The sequence below is a fragment of the Cynocephalus volans genome, chromosome 3 (genome assembly GCF_027409185.1).
Source record: "Cynocephalus volans isolate mCynVol1 chromosome 3, mCynVol1.pri, whole genome shotgun sequence".
Lineage (NCBI taxonomy): Eukaryota > Metazoa > Chordata > Mammalia > Dermoptera > Cynocephalidae > Cynocephalus > Cynocephalus volans.
Window position 1 is genome coordinate 10,719,444 of NC_084462.1, and position 7,958 is coordinate 10,727,401.

Here is a 7,958-nt window from a genome sequence, read left to right on the forward strand (position 1 = left end):
AAGGAAAGTATCTCAACACAATAAAAGCCAATGCATGACAAGCCCACCATCAGTATCATTATGAATGGGGAAAAACTGAGGGCTTTCCCCTTAAGAACAGAAACAAGACAAGGATACCCACTCTCACCACTTCTATTTAACATAGTAGTGGAGTTACTAGCCAGAGCAATCAGGCAAGAAAAAGAAAAAATGGGAATCCAGATTGGAAAAGATGAAGTCAAACTTTCTCTATTTGCAGATGACATGATACTATATATAAAAAACCTAAAGACTCTATCAAAAAACTCCTAGAGCTGCATAATAACCTCAGTAATGCTGCAAGATACAAAACAAATGCCACCATATCAGTTGCATTTATATACTGAAATAGTGAACTAACAGAAAGAGAGTTAATAAAAGTAAGCCCATTTACAATTGTCATGAAAAAAAAAATACCTAGGGATCAATTTAACCAAGGAGGTGAAAGATATCTACAATGAGAACTACAAATCTCTTCTGAAAGAAACTAAAGAAAATACAAAAAGATGGAAAGATATTCCATGCTCTTGGACTGGAAGAATTAACTTGTGAAAATGTCTGTACTACCCAAAGCGATCTACAGGTTCAATGCAATCCCCATCAAAATACCAATGACATTCTTCACAGAAATGGAATAAACAATCTCAACATTCATAAGGAAAGACAAAAGACCCCAAATAGCCAATACAGTCCTGAACAAAAAAAAATAAAGCCAGAGGTATAATACTACCTGACTTCAAATTATACTACAAAGCTATTGTAACCAAAACAGCATGGTACGGGCATAAAAATAGACAGACTAGTGAAACAGAATTGAGAACTCAGAAATTGCACCTCAGGCTTACAGCTATCTGATATTGTACAAAGGCAACGAAAATCTACACTGGGGAAAAGACTGCCTCTTCAATAAATGGTGCTGGGAAAATTGGATATTCATATGCAAAGAATGAAACTAGATATGCACCTCTTACCACACACTAAAATCAACTCAAAATTATTAAAGACTTAAGTATAAGACCTGAAACGGTAAAATTACTTAGGGAAAATATAGGTGAAACACTTCAGCAACTAGGTCTGGGCACAGACTTTATGAACTTGAGCCCAAAATCATAAGCAGCAAAAGAAAAAATAAACAAATGGGACTATATCAAACTAAAAAACTCCTGCACAGCAAAGGAAACAATCAACAAAGTGAAATAACAACCTACAGATTGGGAAAATTTTTTGCTAAGTATGCACCCAACAAGAGATTAATATCCATAATATACAAGGAACTCAGGCAATTATACAGTAAAAACCCAAATAACCCAATTAAAAAATGGGCAAAGGAGCTGAATAGACATTTTTCAAAGGAAGACATACAAATGGCCAACAGGTACATGAAAAAATGCTCAACATCACCGTTCATCAGGGAAATGCAAATTAAAACTACATTGAGATACTAGCTCACCTCAGTTAGACCGGCTATAATCAAAAAGACTGAATAACAAATGCTGGCAAGGGTGTGGAGAGAAGGGAACGCTCCTGCACTGTTGGTGGGACTGTAAATTAGTACAACCACTATGGAAAACAGCATGGAGTTTTCTCAAACAACTACAGATAGATCTTCCATATGACACAGCAATCCCACTTCTGGATATATACCCAGAGGAATGGAAATCATCATGTCAAAGGGATACCTGCACATCCATGTTCATTGCAGCTCTGTTCACAATAGCTAAGATATGAAACCAACTTAAATGTCCATTGATGGATGATTGGATAAGGAAAATGTGGTGTATTTACACCATGGAATACTACTCTGACATAAGAAAGAATTAAATTCTCCCATTTGCAACAACATGGATGAGTTTGGAGAAACTTATGTTGAGTGAAATAAGCTAAACACAGAGGGATAAATACTACATGTCCTCACTCATAAGTGGGAGCTAAGAGAGAAAGAAGGGAGGAAAGAAAGACCACAGTGGTGCAATGACTTGCAGAGGGAGAGAACATTCCTTGGGATACAAAGTGGAGGGGGGAAAGTGGAAGAGGGAGGGAGGTTGGGGGTAATTGGGTGAGGGACACAGGGTACAATCACAATTTGTAGTAATGGGCATGCTGCCAGAATGGGCCTGGCCTTCACATTTTGGGCACGAGAGGTGACAATCAGCTTTGTATCTCGTGAATATTCATAACCAATAAAAGTAAATAAAGAATTGAGAGGAAAGATGATCAGCAAACAATATGCCATTACTAGAAATTTTTTTAAAAATTCAAAAGCAATTAAAGATAAAAATATTTTTTACAAAAGTTATTTTTGAAAGCATTCATAGCAAAAGATACATTAAGTGATGTAAAAAGAGAGATGACAAACTGGGAAATATATTTGTAAATTATATCAGAAAGAGCTCATATGTGTAATTTATAAAGAGCTTCTAAAAATTGAGAAATTACCAAAATGGAATGGAGAAATTAACAGTAGTTCATAAGCAAATAAATGCCAATGACTCAACTACCTGAAAAGTTGATGAATCCCCTAAATGATAAGAGAAATGCAAATTAAAATTACACAGAAGTTTGATGTCTTACTTAATAGATAGCCAAAAGTCCAGAAGTTTGACAACATACTCTGTTGGTGAATCTTCAGGGAAATAAACACAGTCATATATGGCTGGTGGGAATGCAAAAAGGTATATCCTGTAGAGACAAATTTGCCAGTAGTACCTAGAAAAATGACATTTTTCTTTTATCTTTTGACCCAGATATCCCACTTCTAGAAATTTGTCTAGAGTTACCCTGACAAAACTACAAAAATTTGTATGCACAAGTAATTAATCATGAGACTGCACTCATCCCCCCTTATCCATGGGGGATATGTTCCAAGAGCCCCAGTGGATGCCTGAAACCATATACAATACTGAATTCAAGACTGTGTATACTATGTCTTTTCTTATACATAGATACCTATGATAAAGTTTAGTTTATAAATTATGCACAGTAAGAAATTAACAATGATAATTAATAATAGAATAGAAAAATTACAACAACATACTGTAATAAAACTTATGTGAACGTGGTCTTTCTCTCTCTCTCTCTCTCTCTCAAAATATCTTATTGTATGGGGGCCGGCCTGTGGCTCACTCGGGAGAGTGTGGTGCTGATAACACCAAGGCCACAGGTTCGGATCCCATATAGGGATGGCTGGTTAGCTCACTGGGTGAGCGTGGTGCTGACAACACCAAGTCAAGGGTTAAGATCCCCTTACCGGTCATCTTTTTAAAAAAAATATATATATATCTTGTTGTACTGTACTCACCTATTTTTCAGACTCTGGTTGACCACGGATAACTGAGAGTGTGGAAAGGGGAGGGGGAGGGGAAGGGGGAAATTAACTTGATATTTGCATGCTTTGGGAAGACTTTAGAAAGGTATTTCAAATAACTGTACAGATTATAAAATGAAACATGTAAATTTTAATAAGTTTCACAGCTCCAATTTTTGAGAAAATTTGAAGCCCTACTTTCTACAGAGTATTTTGTTACTCATCTGTTATTCAGTTTATGTGTTTGTTATTTAAACAAATAAATGGGCATATCCTTGTTTAAAAAATTAAATTAGATTAAAAATTTTAAATTTTAAAAATGTAATCATCAGGTATCATCCACATTGGTTTCTCAACTCTATGAAGGAGTTTTATTTCAAAAGTCAGAGCAGTTGGGATTCTCTACCCTACCCCATCCCATTCTTAAGAGATAGACAAGAGGGGTACATACAAGATCAAGCTCTATGACATGGAATTTATCACCTGCAGCTAATTGTAATGCAATGCTAAAATGGTCCACAGTGAGTGAGGTGGAGCTGCCCAAACTGCCTTGTCTGGGGTCAACAGGCTCAGAGGTGGGTGATTTGAAACCAGAAAGCCCACCCGATTACATGTTCCCCCAAAGGGCCTGCAATACACCCACTTTGCTAAGCAATAAGGGAATATGTCAGTGAGAAGGCCACTGGCATCACTGAGAATTATAGAGCTTAAATAGAGCAGTGGTTTCCAGTCTTTGTGGCCCATTGTATTACACTGGGCTCTTTATTTATTTTTCTTTCTATATTTCCTTAAGTTAGAAGTCTACATCACTGATTTAAGATTTTTCTTATTTTTAATATGGGTGTTTACAAGTATAAATTTTTCTCTAAGCACTGTATGAGCCCTGCATCCTATAATGGTATGCTGGGCTTTGATTTTTATCTCAGAGTACTCTCTAATTTCCCTGTGATATTTCTTTTCAACCATTGTTTATTTAGGAGAGTGTTGCTTAATTTCCATACACAGGGCTCAAAAATACTGTTGCATGGCTTATTTCACTTAACATAATATCCTCCAGTTTCATCCATGTTGCCACAAATGACAAGATTTCCTTCTCTTTAAAGGCGAAATAGTATTCCATTGTATATATATATACCACATTTTCTTTATCCACATATCCTTTGATGAACACTTGGGTTGATTCCATATCTTAACTACTGTGAATAGCATTGCAATAAACATGGGAGTGCAGATATCCCTTAAACATACTGATTTCATTTCCTTTAGGTACAGACCCAGAAGTGGAATTGATGGATCATGTGGTAGTTCTATTCTTAGTTTTTAAGAAACCTCCTTGTGATTACTATTTGTCAATTTTAAAACTTTTTTAAAAGTACTATTGCCTGGCTTCCAACTGCAGGCATTTCAGGAATGAGGTGTGTCCCAGGCATTAATAATTAAAAAAAAAAAAAAAAGGCAAGAAGATGAAATAATAAATATAAGATTGTAAAGATGGAAACAAAGCTATCGTTTTCACAAACAATATGATTGTATACATAGTACAAGCAAAGTATAAACAGATAAGCGTACTGAATTAGGAAGTGAATTTAATAAGGTCTCCACACATCAAATCAATATATAAAAATAAAACATTTCTACATACTATTAAGAAGCAGTTTTTAAAAGGTTAACAAAATTCCTTTTACAATAGTATTAAAAAATTTAAATGGGAATACATTTAGTAAAAGTTGTGCAGGGTCACTGCACAGAAAACCATAAACAACATTAAAATAATTTTTAAAGTATCTAAAACATGGAGGAATTATACCAACTTTATGAATAGAAAGACTCCATCTTTTAAAGGCAACAATTTTCCTCAGCTGTGTTCATGGATTATTGCAATTATCATAAAAATTTTCAAAGTATTTTACTGGAAATTTACAAGCTAATTCCAAAATACATGTAGACATGCAAAAGTTAGGAATAGCCAGCAGTCTGTTATTTCCTGTACATGTTTATAGAGAATAGAGAAATATACTAAGGGAAAAGAGTTCAGAAACAGAACTTCATAAACATAATCATTTGATTTTTGACAAGCTGACATTGCAGAAGACTGAAGAAAGGATATTTTCAACAAATGGTGCTAAATTGATTGAACATACATATAGGAAAAAATTAATCTAATCCATACCTCACACCATATACAAAATCAGTCCCAAGTATATTGTAAATCTAAATATGAAAGGAGAGTCACCACACGTTCTTAATAGATCTGTAACATAACCAGCACCATCTTAGACAAGCCCAAATACAAAATGGCACCATCCACCACCTCCTCCTCTCCCCCGTTCTCTTTTACAAGAAGCCTCATGGTTTCCGGCGTTTCCATATGCACAGAATTCTCCATTCCCATTACCTAACTCAATCCCCACCCTGGAATTACATCATCCAGCTCTTGGCGCCAACATACCAATATAAGCTCCCACTGCCCTAGGTTAGCTGCTGTTCCCCATTTTCAGGGCAACCCCAGGCCGTCCTCCATTTTGAGTACAGCCTGGCAGATTTCTTTCTTTAATAAATCTTGAATGGTACCTGGCATCTTGGCTCACTTTCTTTCATTATGGTGTTGAAATCCAGGAAGGGTCTTGGCCGGACTGTCAGCTGATCCCGTCTCTTGGGTTGACTGGCTCCCAGCCACCCTTCCTGGACCTGCTGAAACCAGATGCCTCCAGGACTCTCTACTTTTGCAATTTCAGACCAATGCATCCAAAATCAGCCTCAATTCACGGTGAGTCAGTGGGTCTGTCCTGCCTCTGTGAGTTCCCCCGACTACTCTCTATGACTCCAGTCTCTGGGAAGCCCAGGCACCTGGCTGAAGGAACTCTTCTTGTGCTCCCCAGCTATTGAAGGACACTTCATTAGTGGGTCATGGCTTTTCTCTCGAAAAGAAGATGGACAGCAGAGAAGATGCTCTTTGTTGGCATGCTTCTTCTACCAGGACTGACTACCCTTTCTCACCCTCTACATGGGATTGCCACAATACAAACCTCCACACTCTACACCCTTGGGCTGTCTCCTGGCCAATTTCTTGGCCTCCAGAGAGACATTAAACCTAAACATCCTTGTTAAACTATTAGCCCACCTATGTTCTTTTTCTGTACCTTCCTGGCCTGGAGAATAAATGTGGGGTGAGAACCCCCGTTCTTGCTTAATTTCCCAAATGGAAGGAATGCCTCTCTCTTGAGGGTTCCAGGCGATTAACCCCTTAGGGGCTTCTCACTGCTTGGAAGAAGAAAAAAAAACCTAAACGTCTCATTTTCTACTGTACTCTGTGCTCTACACCTGTGGGCCATATCCTGGCCAATTTTTTGGCCTCCAGGGAGACATTAAAACTTGAATGCCTCATTATAATGGATCCCAGTGGCCACAAGATGGCACTCAATTTAGATAACTGACTGAAACAGCAAGACAGAGATTCCCTGTTCAGGCCTTCTCCTATCTCTGAACATGCTCTTCTATCTGTCAGAACTGTCCTATGTCTCAAATTCTCCTAGCTCATACTCGACCTCCCCTTCCAGATTTGGATCAATCCTCTGATCTGTCAGACTACTCTGCTACCTGTATGGGCCACCTTGACTACCTCTGTATGCTTCAAATCCTTCACCAGCCTGTCCACCATTTCCCTTTCTTCCCTCTACCTGGTCTCGAGACACTTGTCCTCAGCCAATCAACCCCTCTCCTTCTCCCCCTTCATCAGGTAACAACCCCACCTCAGCTCTGGCTTTTTATAGCCCTTCTGTGAAGTGGCTGGGATGGAAGGAATTGTCTGACTCCATGTACAGGGAGCAGGTCTGGATGGCAGCTCAGGTACATGGTCAAAATAATAAGTGGCCGGTAGGAGCCATTGCTGTTCCTTGCACGGACCCAAATTGGGACTACCAGGCTGGCCACAGGGATCAGGATCTCCAGAATAATATGATCACACACCTACTTCACAGCCTCCGAAAGGCTACCCACAAGTCAGTCAATTATGACAAGCTTAGAGAAATCACAGAGCAATCCACTGAAAATCCCACTGAGTTCCTAACCTGCCTCTCTGAGGCTTTACATGAATACAGATGTATAGACCCAAACTCCCCTGCAGACATGGCCCTCTTACACTCTCATTTCATTACCCAATCAGCCCCTGATATTCAAAAAAATTATAAAAGAGGTCAGGCCAAATACCAGCTCCTGGCTAACGCCATCTGTGGCTCACATACTCCAAAGCTGGCTGCCGCTAGAGGCAAGCCATCTGGAAACTGCTTCAAATGTGGTCAACCGAGCCATTGGGCATGAACATGTCCCAATCCATGGCCCTCTCTGGGGCCCTGTCCTCACTGCAAATGGCCGGGTCACTGGGGGATTGACTGTGCCACTCACCAGAGAGGGAGTGGCCCAGTCCCAAACCTACAGCCTTTGGCTTCATGGACATCCCCACCAGAGCTTCTCAGCTTTGCACAGGAGGAGGATTGATGATGCCCAGGGCCTGAGGCCCCCAAGAGATCACCAAATGTGAGCCCAGGGTAACTCACGTCATGGCAGATAAGCCGATCTCTTTTGTCATTGATACAGGGGCCATTTACTCTACCCTTCCTGATTATGCAGAACCAACAAC